The sequence below is a fragment of the Anser cygnoides genome, chromosome 12 (genome assembly GCF_040182565.1).
Source record: "Anser cygnoides isolate HZ-2024a breed goose chromosome 12, Taihu_goose_T2T_genome, whole genome shotgun sequence".
Taxonomy (NCBI): domain Eukaryota; kingdom Metazoa; phylum Chordata; class Aves; order Anseriformes; family Anatidae; genus Anser; species Anser cygnoides.
In genome coordinates, this window is record NC_089884.1 from 6,141,900 (window position 1) to 6,157,532 (window position 15,633).

A 15,633-nucleotide genomic window follows, 5' to 3' on the forward strand; every position below is an offset into this window, starting at 1 on the left:
CATGAAGGAGAGACAAGGCAAAAAGACTCAGAAGTAATGGTGGAGTTGGAGGATAATACTGGTTATCAGAGCATTACCTGAGAATTCCTATGATTACAGCTTATTATCTCTCTGACCTCTCCTTTTCATTATCTGCTGCTCAGGTGATCAATAATAAAAGGCCTCCCAATTTCATTGCATTTGCTTGCTTTCTCTAGAAGCTTTTGCATCAGTTTGCTTCCCCCCCTAAGATCTTATTTCTGCTAGGGCACTAAGACTTTACTTTTCTGCTGGGGTTGACTTGTTCTTCTGGTATATCCATGTCATTTAGCTAGCAAGAGTCCCACAGCAATTCGTCGAGTAACACTTCCATCTATCATATTGGGATGATCAAGAATACGTTGCAGCTGATGTGCAAACACTGATGTGTATCTGGAGTTGGGGATCCAACTCAGGAGATAAAAAAAACCCTCCAAAGAGCCACCAAAGGAGTTGTGTTTTTATTTTTTTTTAAACACCCCAACCAGTCAGTGGATTATCCTTAATGCATTGGCAGCATGCCCCTTCCTTCCACTGCAGAATTGCTAGCCTGGCTTTGCAGCCTTATTTTTGTTTTATTTATTTTTTTGGTGCTACAGCATGCAGAAGAAATAAATTGCAAGACTGCACCTCTGTTTCTAGGGTGGCTGTGCAGGAGGCAGCTCCTTGCAGGGGCTGCTGCTGTTTCTAGGAGCTCCCTGCCCTGTCTTCAAGGTCTGAGGGTTCAGTTTCTTCTGTGTAAGAGAGGAGAGGAAATGACCTTCACCCAGCTGAGCGAGGAACAACAGGAAACCCTCGTGGTTCGAAGCTCCGGCCATTTCCCACCCCCAAGAATCCGGCACTCAGGGATGGTTTTGACAGACTGTCAAGGTTTAGCTGCTACAAATATATTAGCAAAGTACGTTGATGATTCATGGCAAAGTGGTGTACACTGATTTAAGTGATGGGCTGGTCATTCTGTAATGGATTTGAAAATTCCCGATCAGATTGTACTTAGTTTTATCAAGCAGGAAGCTGGCAGGCTGTGTTTTAATCAACTGATAGCATCTCTTGGCAAACTGGCATCCAGCTAGTGAACTGGTGAACTTTGAGAGTACTTCCCAAAGACCAGTTGGCTGAGCAGCAGACAGCAACCTCCACTTAGATCTTCCAGGTTTACCTCCTTGTTTTCTTGTTGAGCCAGTTTCTTTCCCAGGTGACAATTCCATCTGGAAGTGCAGAACGACGCAGCACATACAGATCTTCCGCTGCTCTTTTGCCAGTTTTGGAGGGGAAATGAAATGAGGCACAATACATTTGCTCAGTCTTCCAGGAACATATGTGAAAACAACCTCCTGGATTTAGCACAAAATCCCAGAAGCGTGCAAATTCAAAGATTCGATGTTGGCACATGTTTTTGAGTGCTCCCTTTCCATAAGTGCTGTAAATCTATGACACAGGGCCGCACCAGGTGAGACACAACCTTTTCCCCTTCGAGTCAGGCTGTTCCATGACCTGTTATCCCACTTTATCCCCTAAGCAGCACCCTGTGTTCTGACCTGCGCCAACAGACATCAAGAATGGTTTCCTTTGCTGATGAAAACCATCAGCCTCTTTATTGCTCCTGGGAAAGACCAGCTCCAGTTGAGCATCTTAGCAGTGCAAACCCTCAGGTGCCATAGCTACCCTAAATAATTTCCTCCTCAGGATTTATGTGCTATCACAATTATTGAGCTATGCAGCCATCTACGCCCACATAGCTGTATTCGAGCACAGAGTCAAACCTGGGGAGCTGGTTTGTTGTGCCTAGCTCCTGTAGAGTAGTTACTGTGCTTAGCAACCCACCTCCAATATAAATATATCTGCTACTCTCAAGAGCAGGCTTGGAAAAGCACCAGAAGGGATCACTCCCCCATAAGGATTTTTTTCAGCATTGCAGAGCTGTAAGGACTTTCAGGGAGAAATCCTGCTCCCGGTTATCTTCCTAGTCGAAGAGCTCAGGGTTTCACTCCAGGCTGATGGAGCTCTGGTGCAACTTGCTGTCATGAACCTCTTTTAAAGACTGGTCCCGTGGGAGCTGCACTTGAGCAGTGCAGCCACAGAGGGACAAGCAAAGCAGTCACCCACGCAGGAAGCCATCAACACTGGCTTTGTGCAGGGGTCCCATGGCACCTCCAAAGCAGTCTGGGGCTGCTCCAGGGAAAAGCTCAACGAACTGCTAGATGACTGTATGATTCTGCACATTCAAAATTGGCCAGACACCGTGGGCCCTCAGAAGTCAGTGGTGATTGTTAGGATGTAAAATAGTCACATTCACGGAAAGTAATAAAAATGAAAGTGAGGTGTAAGTAAAATTGGGAAATTGCACTCTTGAAATGGTGAATCCGGTATGAGGGAGAAGGTGTGAAATGTAAGGGCCAGATACTGGTTTGTGTAGGTGAATGGAAGATTAATAATCAATCCTATAATTTAAGTGGAAATGTTAATTTCCATCTTTGTTATTGTCTGCTGTCCATTATGTGAAAATCTGAGAAACCAAAAGAGATCATTGTCTCTGGTGTCACATCCACCTGAGCACTTCACCAGACAATGCTACCTGATGCAAGAACTGACATTAGGGTTTCCAGTGCCATAGTTACCAAAAGGATATGTAAAAGCAAGGATGAAAAAGATCATGTCATCTCTCCCTGGACTGGAGAGCACAGGATTTCCACAAGGTGGTTTTATGTGGAAATACTCCTATTTGTGTTTTTTACAAATTAAAATATAAACATATCTTGCAGACATATTCAATAATTTAATTTTAAAACAAGATAATTAATTTGTCTGAAATTTATCATAAAACATCAGTAAGTGGAAGAATCCCCCTGACAGATGTGAAGAGCCTAATCTTGACTTTCCCACCAATGTTTCATGGATTTGGGTTCATTTATTACAATCTTTTCTTGCTTTTATAAAATCCCTACTGATGGAATTATGTAATTTCTGAGAGCATCTCCAGGGACAGGAGGCCATGGTACAATATCTCACACTATGTGCTATGCAGGCAACGTTTCCTGAATCATAAAACCAATAGAAAGGGAATGGCACTTGAATAGCAGATTCCCCTCTCCTTTTCCCTTCTCTGAGCTATTTTTCCTGGTACCACAGAAACTTGCTAGCAACTTGTTTAAACACCAGTTTCGATGCAGCAAAGAGATTGCAGCTTGCATAAATCTCAGTCTGCAAACCTGTTCCTTCAGTGGGGTCTTCTGAGTTAAAAGGAGTTTTCTGGGAGATGATCCTGTTGCTCTTGATATTATTTTAAAATTCAAATCTAAGGCCAAGACCTCAATCCCAGCTCATCTAGTTGACCGCAAAGACTGTAATCAATTTTATTTTATATGGTAAATCCATTCCAGATTACCACTCCTACTGCATATTTCTGCATGTAGGAAGCCTGCACTAAACTATCTGGCCTGATTAATACCCGGTTATGGTGACCACTTAATGACACAACTATGCGACAGGAAAATCATCCTGGACTTTCTAAACACTAAGTATATCAGAAAAAAAGGAAAACATCAGGACTAAAACAGCTCTCACAATTTCTCATTTCCATTTATTCAAAAAAAAAAATTGTAATTGAGACTTAAAAAAGAAAGAAAGAAAAGCCCTCCATGACTTTAAGTGTAAAATCCATTTTAGTAGCAGGAAGCTGTTATATGGTTAGAGCAGTTATTTTTATTGTCTGTCTGGGTATAGTTTTTAACTGCAGGCACAGAATAAATCAATAGTGTCATAAAGCTACTCTCACCCTGTGCCCTTTCTAAAGGGACATTGTTCAGTGTCTGTGCTGGATGTGACACAGACTGCTGCTTTGATGCACAGAATTACACCTCGGCTGGTGTGCTAAGGGAGAGCTCTAAGTGTGATACATATTTAGCTATATCTCATCATCCGTATCATCCCAGAGCCACTAGATGAAAAGCGAAATAAAACACACACAGGAAAATGCACAGAAATACTTCACTAAAAGAGAGTGGGCTATTCTAGCCATTATTTTGCGAATGGTATTTTCAATGAATTTGTCCATTCATAAATCTTCGCAGGTGATATATGTCCAAGACTATCCAAGAAGAGAAAGCTTGCAGTGTCTTGTAAGACAGTCCCCACAATTTAAACCTGACTGTAATGTGCTCCTCCATACAAGAGAGGACATAGCAGGATCTGACTGTAGGAAGCTGGAGCTAGATAAATTTGGCCTGGAAGTCTGCCTTTTTAATAGCAAGAGTAGCTAACGGCTGGAACAGTTGGCTTAGGAATGTGGCGGATTTAGCATTGCTTTCAGTCTCTAAATCAAGAGTGAGTGTCTTTCTAAAGATATGCAATAGCTTCGACAGAAGTTATGGCTTTGATGCTGAAACGAGTGGGTGAAGTTCTTCAGCTGTGTTACATAGGAAACAAAACCAGATGATCGCGATGGTCCTTTCCAGCCATACTAATCCATTAAATCCTGGTTGGGGGCCTCTTGCATGTTGGAGTTTAAAGCAGCCTGTTAGCTTTTCTGGACGGTTTCTGCAGGAAATACATGTTCCAGAGCCAGGTCTGACAAACTCCATGTAAATGTGTGCCCGGAATTAACACACTTTGTAATTTACAGCTCTTTAATCATGGCCTCTGAATGCCATTCTAGAGTTGTTCCCCCCTGCAGCGGAGCTCACTTTTTATGTCCTGTTCAGTGTGGGTTTTCCCTTGCAAAGCAGAGATGTGTTGGGGCTGAGCTGGGCTGAAACACCCCCCCCAGAACAGCCACCCATGACATGGACCACGGAGAAGGAAACCTTTACGGATCAAATTCTGAAGAGATTTATTGTCAGCAACAAATGCTGTCAAGTAAATCCACCGCTCCTTTCCTTGCTTTTGCATCGCAACTTCCTCAGGTTGGCACTTGTGACAAAGGCACGAAAGCTGTTCCTGTGCTGCAAGTGGGAGGTGGAGACAGAGACAATCTGTGCCCTGTCTGTGGGAATCGATGCCGAGACAGCTCTATTTTCACATCCAGTCACAAGCTGATCGCTATTACCTTGGTATTTGTTTAGAGGACGGCTATCAAGAGACGGAATTGGAGTTGGGATTTAGGAAGATTAAAGACAACAGCAGAAAAAACAATCCAAGTGGTTCCTAAAGGTAGCACAGCTCACGTGCAGCTTGGTGCTCAGGAGCAGAGACCGCAGGGCGTGCATGCTGCTTGGTGAGCCTGACTGCAAGTAGGGTTCACCTCAGTAACCTAATCTTTGTTTTCCTTCTCTCTGCAAAATGCTTAGTGCTGGATTTTGATGTCTATAAATACTGATCCGGGTTTCCCTTCCTTCCCTCCCCACATTTTACTGAATGCACAGACCTCGCAGCCCAGCACCGGCTGCTGACTTGCTCCCTTTCACTCTTCCCCATCCCCGCCGTGCATGAGCTGGGTCATGGACAGCCCCGCTGCTTCCCCGGGGACTCTGGTACTCAGGAAGGAGAACAGCAAATGTTGGGGAACCAAAGAGACCCCAGCGGGTACAAGAAATAGCTTAGAAAAAAAGCCCACACAAACTTCATGTATTCCCAAATTTTTTTTTGTAAATAGCCGGTGGCTGCCTGAATAGCAGCAAGCAGTGACAATAATAATAAATTACAGTAAATATCATGCTGCCATTAGTGACAGCAAACCAAACCCACTGCTGTTCAGAAATGAATTGGAGAAAATATTTCTTAATCTCTTTTTGTGTTATTCAGCCAGCCGTAATGATTTATAGTACTCCAAAGAAGTTACTGTACGGAGTTGTTTCTTAATCATCCGTCTTAGCATCTTGCTATTATCTGCATGTGTCTGAGCTTCGGCGGTGGCTCTAGCGCAGTTCTGTGAAGTGGTTTCACCAGGGACAAAACTACTGCCATGAGGTCTGAAATGGGAAAGCTGTGCTCAGCCGTCAGTGAGCAGGGCCAGCCCCTGGCAGCGCCTTGGATGGAGGTGTCGCCCCAGAAGCTGGCTGGTGCGAGCCTTGCTGACTGTAAATAATCCGCGTTCAGTGCTGGTGGGGGTCTGGGAGCTGGGGTTTAGGGCTGGTGTGCATCGGAGCGACACCCTGCAGATGGGAATGTCTGTGGGCACGCTCATTATCAGCACAGGAAAATAAAATGGTGGGGGATAAATTAAGCTGGGAACACAGTATCAATCGTGGCTGTCTTTGTCAACTTATTACCCAAGATTTATATGTGATGCAGTGAGGACTGCTCAGTGACACATTTTAATTTAATTAAATTTCCTGTTGGATTGATGTCTGATCAATCAATAATGTTAATGTTTTTGCAATTTAGAGATTAAAGCTTGGATGAGCGGATATTGAAATACTCTCACATCCAGCTGCCTGGGAATATCTTCTTCTGCCTCTATTTCTCAGAAAACATGATTTGGGCTAGGATGCATCCCGGGGCTTGCACCGAGCCTGGAAGTTTTGCTCCTTCCTGGCAGCGGGTATGAAGCTGTGCCGCAGTGTCACTCCTCGGAGAGACCAAATTACATAGACAGCAAGGCGTGGGTCTGTGCAAAATCCTCGTCTCTCTGATGTTCGGTATGGAGCAATTTTGAGGAATGGGGCATTGCCAGAATAATTCTTCCCTTTGCTCTACTATCCTTGTTCTGCAAAGCAGCAGCACAGAGTTTGCACCTGGGCTCTGGAATCTAATGGCCACCAAGGCATCTGTGCTCTCTTAGTCCCCTCCAGATCCCATTTGCTCTGGCCACCACAGCCTCTTGCAGAAATGCCTTGCCAGGCTGACTGCTACCTTCCAGGGGACAACAGCATCCTGGCCTGGAACTGAATTCAGTGCTTCTTGAAGCTCCTCGCCTGCCCAAATTTCTCACGGATGAGCTAATTGCGCTCCACCCTCTTCAGGCTCTGAAGATAAAGAGATGCTGTAGCATGTCCACAGAACCTTTTTTTTCTCCCACTGCCTTGTTTCGTTTAGTGCCTCAAATACTTTAGTTGTGAGATCAGGAGAGGCTTTAACTTATTCAAGGGAGTTATTCTACGCTGACTTTTCCATGAGGCCGTGGGGTCTTACATAGCCCTTTAAAGACTTATGACTCGAGCAAAAAAAAATAATCCATGTTTTTAAACTTGTAAAAGTGTGAACCCAAATTTCATTTGAGTTGCAGCCATGGTCATGATAAGTCAGGTTTATTTTTCAGATCCTAGCAGCACTGAAGCTGGGGCAGGTTGAAATCCCAGCGTGAGGTCTGCAGGCTCAGTCATCCCTCTGCAGTCTGCAGGCCTGCACCAGAGCTGGCTGGGTGCTACGTGGGGTGCCTATAAGCTGGCAGCGTCCAGGGGAGCCTTAAAAGGACCAATTTCATACCCAGATGTGTTGTAAAATCTGTAAAATCTCCCCATGCTCTTTCCCATAAGGGCTCTTGGTGTCCATTCACGGTGTAGCTGGGGCTCAGACAGCCCCACAGCACAGTGCAAAGGGAAGAGAGGAGAGAGGTGAGGAGAAAGGGGGAGAGAAAGAAGAGCCGCTTGTTTTCCATGATAACACAGGCACCTGTGGGGCAGAAGGCAGCAGCTTGTTACAAGAGCCTGGAAACTTAAAACAGGAAGAAAAAGAAATCCCACAATGAAGTAACTTTGCCTTCACCTCCTCATAAAAAAAAAGTAAATGACTTTAAAGTAAACTGCAACTTATTGCTGGAATGTACTTGGGTGCCGGTTGCTCCGTCCCTCGTTAGAAGAGGTAGCACGTTTCACTCAGAAAAGTGCCAAAAGTGTTAGGCAGACTATAGGAAGCAATGAGGCTAATTTGGGCAGAATGGAAGCTTGAGCAGCTTGGGGGTCTGGGGGTGTGCACGTGCTTGTGCACATGGGGGTGTGCATGGGGGGTTGTGCACGGGGGTGTGCACCCGTGTAGGGAGGGCAGGGTACAAGGGATGTTTATTCTTTGGAACAGACTGAGGGAAGTAAGTTACAGCTAAACTAAGTATTTTTGCAGTAGATCATCCTTATTAGGTGTGAGCCCTGATGTGCAATGCTTCCAAGGCCGGTTCCCATATGTAGGACTGCTGTACATTGGGCCCAACTTACTGACAGTTCTTTCTTTCCTTCTTTCTGTCTCTTTCTTTCTTTCTTTCTTTCTTTCTTTCTTTCTTTCTTTCTCTCTCTTTCTTTCTCTCTCTCTTCTCTCTTTTCTCTTTCTTCTTTCTCTCTTTCTCTTTCTCTCTTTTTCTCTCTTTCTTTCTCTTTCTCTTTCTCTCTCTCTTTCTTTCTTTCTTTTTTCTTTCTTTTTCCTTCCTTCCTTCCTTCCTTCCTTCCTTCCTTCCTTCCTTCCTTCCTTCCTTCCTTCCTTCCTTCCTTCCTTCCTTCCTTCCTTCCTTCCTTCCTTCCTTCCTTCCTTCCTTCCTTCCCTTTCCACCTTTCCTTCCTTCATCTTTCTCTTTCTCTTTCTCTTTCTCTTTCTCTTTCTCTTTCTCTTTCTCTTTCTCTTTCTCTTTCTCTTTCTCTTTCTCTTTCTCTTTCTCTTTCTCTTTCTCTTTCTCTTTCTCTTTCTCTTTCTCTTTCTCTTCTCCCTCTCTCTCTCTCCCTCTCCCAGCTCCTGCCCATGCTGCAGCCCCCCTTGGAGCACACAGGCTGTGCAGCTCAGTGTGTTGCGGTGCTGCAGAGGCAGCCAGGGCAAGAGAGCAATCACAGCTCTGGCACGGGAAAAGCACCGTCAGACGTTGTTAAAATGGGCTGGCCTGACTCTTAGGGATTTGCTTTGACCTCCTCATAAGAAAGCAAACCGCTGCATTTCTGATGCCCGCTGCTTGCTGCTCACAAGCCCTGCCCCAGCAGCAGCCTGCTTTTGGAGCCCTCCGTCAGCTCATGGATGGCTCCAGCTAAGCTAGCTGTCTCTCAGCCAAAAAGTGTGATAAGCCCTGAGAAAGTGATGTACCGTGGAGCCGCCCGAGCTTTTGCCATGTCTGACTTCTGAGTGCTTGTGATCTAGAATTCCCTTTGTTGTCCAATGTGCCACCTTGCCCACTGGGCCCGCTGGATTCAGCCCTGGCCGCTTTGCTATTTTGGGGGGTTTAATCTAGAAGGAAGGTGGGAGTGCAGAACAGAGATTTGCTTTAAGCCCCATGACCCTGGTCTTGCAATGAAATCAGTGCAGACAGCATCTACAGGCTGCTTTTTAGAGTTGTTCATCTTACCCGGAAGAGTAAATTCCTATTGGAAAGTAATTTATGATCTGGGAGGGCTGTTACTTACAAGTTAGTAAAATAACTTCAGCTACACTTTTACTGCCTTCAGCAGCAAACATCCATGCTGAGGGCGGGAACGAGCCTTTCCTTGCTAGTTGTGATACAGCACGATCTATAACACAGCCATGTGGTTTTTAGGCTTGCATTCATCTCGTTTTCAGGCAGCAGGTTAAAAAGAAATAACTGATTTCTGGTTGCAGTGTTTGCAGTCAAGTCACATTGTTTCAGCAACTGCATGAACTTTCAACAATTTTCACAGAGCCAAGGTGTCTCCTTCGTGCCAGCCAGCCAGGATCCCTCCACTTGGGGTGGGCTGAATCACCCTTTCAAGGTATTTTGTTCTCCTTGTTAACTGAGAATGAAGTTGGACTTGATGCTTAATCTTCAGATCCTTAAAAAAATGTTATCACAAGTGTCCTGTATTATAAATGTCACAGTTTTCCTGCTCCCTTAGCAGCAGAGTGGCTCCAGCCTGCCTGTGCCTGAGGCTGGATGCTGCCAGGTACCAGCTTCTGCAGAGAAATGGGCTCATGCCAACAGCTGGGGGGTTCAGGGGCTCCTCAAACCTTTTCCCTTGGTAATTAAAACCAGAGAATTACAGGACTGCGGGTCCAAGCCTTCTGTAAGAGTAATGTATGCAAAAAATGACTGAAGCCCACCCCACCCTGGTGCCATTCTGACAGTAGAACAGAACTGAGCCCGTTTCATCCCATGCAAAGCATCCCTTAGAGAAGCTGAGAGAGCGTCAGCCACATTTTTCTGTGTAAATTGGGTCCTTCTAACTCTTAGAGGAATAAAGCTCCTTTACCCTTGATCATATTCAGCATAAGAGGAAATCTTCTGCCGTACAGACACTCAAATATGTCCCAGTCAGTAAATCAGAATCCAGATTATTCATGTTATACCATGATTTATCGACATTGTTTCAGGCCGCAGTGTGTGTAGGGGGGAACACCCAACACCCAGCACTTTTAACACTAGCCACAAGCAGCCAAAGCTGTTGGGTTTTGCATCACACATAGGGCAGAGTGGGTCAAGCCTTTTGCAATGATCTATCAGGTCTGAGGGAAAACCACATGTTCTTAACCTTCATGTTCAGGAGCTGCACATTGTGTCCTGAAAGTCATCACATTTGTGATTATGCCCTCAGAAATAAACTTGTGAGGAGCTGCGTGCCCTCCCTTCCCCATGCAGCTGTTGTAGCACCTCTGAGCTGCCTGCCCAGGTCTGAGCTAAGCTGGGACTGGTTTTTACTCATTACGCCTTCAAAAACTGGGAGAGATGAAATAGAAAGCAGATCTGCAGGGAAAGCAGTGCACAGTGGTCGGCAAGTCCTGCTGAGAAATGCTCAAAAGAGCCAAGCTGGGTGGGTATGTTCAGACCAGGAACCTGAAAATGTGATCTGGATGACGGAGAAAAATGGCTAGTTTCTCAGAGGGAAAGAAATGCTCCAGTTTCTACATGTGCAAGAGATCTGGGCTTCCTAAGTGGAAAGGAATAGAGAATTGTAGAGATATGTGGGTTATTCTTCCCATGTATATTTTTAATTATGGCCCATATATCATTCTTAGCATTGCCTTGAGCAAAGAAAGATAAAACAGCAAAAGCAATAGCAAGATTTCCACACATGTAGCCAGTTCCAAAATCAATGGGAGTTAGGTATCTAAATACCTTTAAAAACCTGGCGACTAATTCCCTGAGGCCCCCCGTGAATATCACAACCTTAAATCCTTGTGGATGTCCTGACATTGCTCAGCCCATGAAGCACAGGGGGGTGTAGTCAGGACAGCATTTAGTTTGTCATGTAAAGGGCTGAAAAAATGCTCCCTTTAAGGTTGGTCAGCTTAAAGCTGTGCACTCTTATTGTTCATCATCTCTTTGGTCACAGGTAGCATTCAGCTGCTTGCCAGCAGCTAATGAAAGGAATTTGGTGACTGTCCACAAATGCATTTTAGTAAATGTTCACTCCCCTCACACACATTCAATTATTTTACAGGGGAAAATGCAAAACTTCAATAGCTCTTGGTAGGTGAGGAGGAACAAAGGATGCTTTTTTTTTTTTTTTTTTTTTTTTGGGGGGGGGATGCACATAGAATTGATAAATATTCAGGCAAATTAAAAACCATTTCCCACCTAAGAGGAGGGAATCCACGTGGTTGTGCCGCATGAACGAGAGATGTCCCCTGGATTCCCTTCGCATTCTGTGGCCCTGTGGCTTGTGTTCACCCTGCCGCTGCGCACAATAGGTAGCTACCCCAAGGTTAGGTTACACGAGTCACTTGCTTAGCCAAGGTGACTTCCCTCATCTGTTACATATCATAGGGTTATAAATAACATAGCATCCTCCGTTTGATCAGGCCTGGGAGGCTGACAGCCCCCTCCCTCCTTCAGGATGCTGAAACAATTACAAGCTGGAGGAAACCAGCAAGTGCTTTCGTGTTTGCTGCAAACAGAGGATGGGCTTGGCTCCTGCTCCCCTTTAATTAGAGTTTATTGGTAAAGCAACCCCATCTCTCTGCTCCTGGAAAATCTGGGCTGTCAAGGCCTAATTTCTTGGGCCTATCAAGTATGAGATATGTTTACCGAGTCCCTCCAGGATTAGCTGGGTTGCTATCAAAACAGAGGAGTGTATTTCTATCAATGAAAACCACTATGACAAGGTCTGTCCCCGGAGACAAACGGCCTATTCCACGGAGGCTTTAAATAGGAGCAATAATGGTAGTGAGCAGCACTGAGTTGAATAATTAGATTGTTCTTCATAAATCCTCAAGCGAGGACTTCCAAGCAGGTCCATTATGTGTGTCGTATGTTAGCACTGAGCTTTATGTGGTGTGGACACTGCTCGGCGCTGGGCTGCAGTGATGGGTGAGTAAATCACCAGCCAGGGGGACCGGGGAAGACAGCTCCTTCCCCTCCTGGCTCTTCCCCCATGGAGATCATCTCCTCCGAAATATAAACACCCCTAACATTTATTTTATTCCTCAAAGAGTTTCCAAGAGGACTAACTAGAGTGATCTTTGAATATTTATGTTTTGTTTGTTTATATTTAGAGACTGGAAAACACACATATTTTGTTCACGTCCCCAGACTAGCTCATTTACTGATTCGTTTAAAACATCCTTGCAGATCCATTGAGAGATAACTTCTTCTTTAGAGGGATGCAGTCGTATAATAGCAGCTCAGTATTATCTCCACATATCCTTGGTGGGATTTCCTCTTGCCAACTGAGAACTGATCTTTTTTTTTTTTTTTCCCTTAATCCTTCTTTCTCCCTCCTCTCCTTTCAATTATTCAGGTTTTCTCTTTCTTTCTCCCTGTGTCAGTTACTGAAAGAAATCTCAGATGAGCAAATGTCATTTGACTCTAATCCTGACTGCTAGTTTTTTTAGATTTCCGAGGAAGTGCTGCCAGGCAGCAGTGGGTGCAGGCACTGCTGCTGGTGCGGGCTGAGGTAGGCACCTCTGATAAACCCAGATGCGCTCCACTCACTTACAAACACGTTTGTGAGACCTGGTTAAACAATACTGGTAAGAAGAACAAGAAATGATGTTATTCCCCCAAGGACCGTGTATACACCGAACTATTTCATCTGCCAGTAAGTGTCTTGTGTCACTGTAAGTTTTATAGGAGCTGACTGGCAAAGGATACCCTGCCTAAAAACAGAATGCCCCATCCCATGCCCCTGTGCATCCGAGCAGCAGTGGTGGCCAGGCTTACAAAGAGCTGCTCTCCTCCCGCTGAGGTCGTGCTGCTGGGGTTGGTGCCGTCTGCCTTTGGACCAAGCCCTTCGTTATCGAGAGCTGACGGGGTCCCAGCAGGGGGGTAAAAGGGTGAGAAGGAGAGGAGAGGCGTCATGCAGCAGGGCCAGGAACAAGCCCTAGCCTTCAGTGAAGCTCATGGCCTGCTGTCAAACTACTCAGCTTGCATATGAGCGTGAGGATGAGCTCGGGGCTCGGTGTGACCCAGCAGCTCAGCCGTCACCCACCGCACTCTGGCACCAGCAGCCTTGCTGCCGATCATCCCTTGCTTGTCCTGGATTGAGAACCTCTCCAGTGTGAAAACACCACCAGGATAAACAGCATTAAACATTTTACAAGGCAATTTAGGTGATAATCATCAGAGTAATAGAATAATGTTATCCATATTCATTTTAAGGTGTGCTGTGCTTTCCTTTCTGATGAGCGTAAAAACCTCCTTCTTGCCAGATTAGGGGAACAAAGTGACTGTGGGAATTTTTAAAGGCTCATTCCTCCTCACATCTTAAGCGCATGAATCCAAGGAATTTCCTATTCACAAGAAGTTTGCATTCCTAGGACGCAGGGCTCGCACACTTGAGCGTGGCCCTCCTGAGCACGGCAGCCGCAGCTCTGCTCCCCGCTGCTCCGCTTGGCCGCGCCGTGCCTTGGGCAGCTGCTGGGGACAATCACATCTGGCTTGCTCCTTTGCTGCTGGCCTTGGGAGTCTGCACATTTTGTTAACTTGACCCCGAGCTGTGAGTCAGGCCACGTAGATCAGGAGGTGACTTTCGGTGTGATGCCTGGGAATTTGCCCACAACCTCATTTCCTAGGCTCTGGCTTTTTTTTTTTTTTTTTTTTTTTTTTTTTGGTTTGCTCTGCTTGGTGCGGGGCTGTCTGCAGATGGACAGGCACTGTACCCATCAGCAGGACAGTTCACCCAGAGCCAGCAGGGAGAAGTCTTCTGTATATTCCTGGTCAGAGGGGATGGAGTGGCATTTGGCTCTCAGACACAGTAATAACTCAGGTATTAGATAATTACTACAGTTTGCAAGTTGTTTCATTGGATGTGAGTCCATATGTTATCTCAAAAACAAAACAAAACAAAACAAAACAAACAAAAAACAAAAACAAAGAATTTGAGATATTTTAATGTTGCAAGTTCTAACTTCTGCATTGGTGGCACTGAGCGGATTTGCAGACTCCTGTCCCACTGGAGGCAGGCCAGAGCACACGGTAAAATCCAAGAAACCTGCACCGCAAGAAACGTATGTTCTGTAAAAGTGGAGTTCAGTCTTCTTACCAGGGTCTAGGCAGGTAAAACTGGTCCCAGCTGGAGACAGGACTGAGTCACCAGCCCCACTCCTTGTTGAACCATTTGCTCCTGGCTGCGAGCTGCTGATCTGTAAAGCAGCTGGGCAGGCACAAAAGCTGGATTGAGGCACCCAGGACACTTAAAGGAAACGGGAAATGTGTCTGTGGACATTAGGTGATTCAGGGTTTGCTGGCAGCTGAACAGAAGTTTTCAGGATTTCAATTTTGAACTCAGGAAGCTTTATTCCACCCGGTTCCCACGGTGGGCACCGCTGTCGTTTTATGAACCCGGCCTGAGTGCTAGGCTGGTGCATGCCATTAATGGCACTTGCCTACCTCAGAGGCGTGCTGCAGGGCTGAACACAGCCTAGAAATTAGGGCACGTCAGTAATGAGGACCTCGTAAGTGCCTTAGATACATTGACTTCATCTTCTAGAAGGTAAGGTTCAATTTTTGAAAGGTACCGGCCTGAGCCAAGAGCTGGTTCACAACCATCTGATTTCACTCTTGCTCCATGCATCTGCTGGCTGGTCCGATGCCAGGCCCTTCACCAGTGCAGATATCACTTATGAAAATAAAGGCAGTGTTTTTTTCATGCATCAGAAAATCATTCTGAAGATGAGGAAATATTTGTTGTGAGAACACAAGGTATTCTTTACTCTCCCAAGATGACTTTATGAGCCTGAAACATACTCATCCAAAAAAACGTTTGTAGATAGTCTGAATTTTCTGAAGTGGGTTTATTAAATAAAGACTTGGGACTGAAAACACAGCCTATTTTCAGGAGGATTTTTCCTTACATTTCATGCCTATCTCAGCTTTATGAGGATATACTGGTTTAACTCCTTTCTGATGCTGTTTCTTAATACAACCAGATTTTCTAGATTAGTAGAGGTATATAAAACAAAAACCTGGAATTAGATTTGCAGAATGGCTGTTACTTATACTAGGTAATAGTTAGGCATTAAAGCAAGACAAAAGAATTTCATTGTCACAATAACAAATCCATTTTAAAATCCATTCTCCACAAAGCCACCAAATCAGTGCAGAATCTTCCTGACAAATATATGATAATAATGTATATTTATGTAGGAACCTTCACCCCCAAAGAATCTAGAGCTTTCCAAAAAAAAAAAAAAACCAAAACCCTGCAGGAGCTGGCTCTGAGGTGAAGAGATCCCAGGGAATAAGGACAGGTTTTGGCAGTGGCCCTGGCAAGGTCACTGAAACAAACCTGGCTTTGCCTACAATGCCCGTGGGTTTCTGTGTGCTCTGCACTGCAGGACCTACAAGTTATGCTTCCAGTTGGGCTGTTGTGCCTGCGG

At 45.2% G+C, this 15,633-nt stretch overlaps 1 protein-coding gene across 1 annotated transcript in view; it reads left to right on the forward strand.

Moving 5' to 3' along the window:
* The window catches only part of MAF (MAF bZIP transcription factor), a 188,887-nt gene that overhangs the window by 60,930 nt on the left and 112,324 nt on the right, over positions 1 to 15,633 (forward strand). The window lies entirely within an intron of this gene.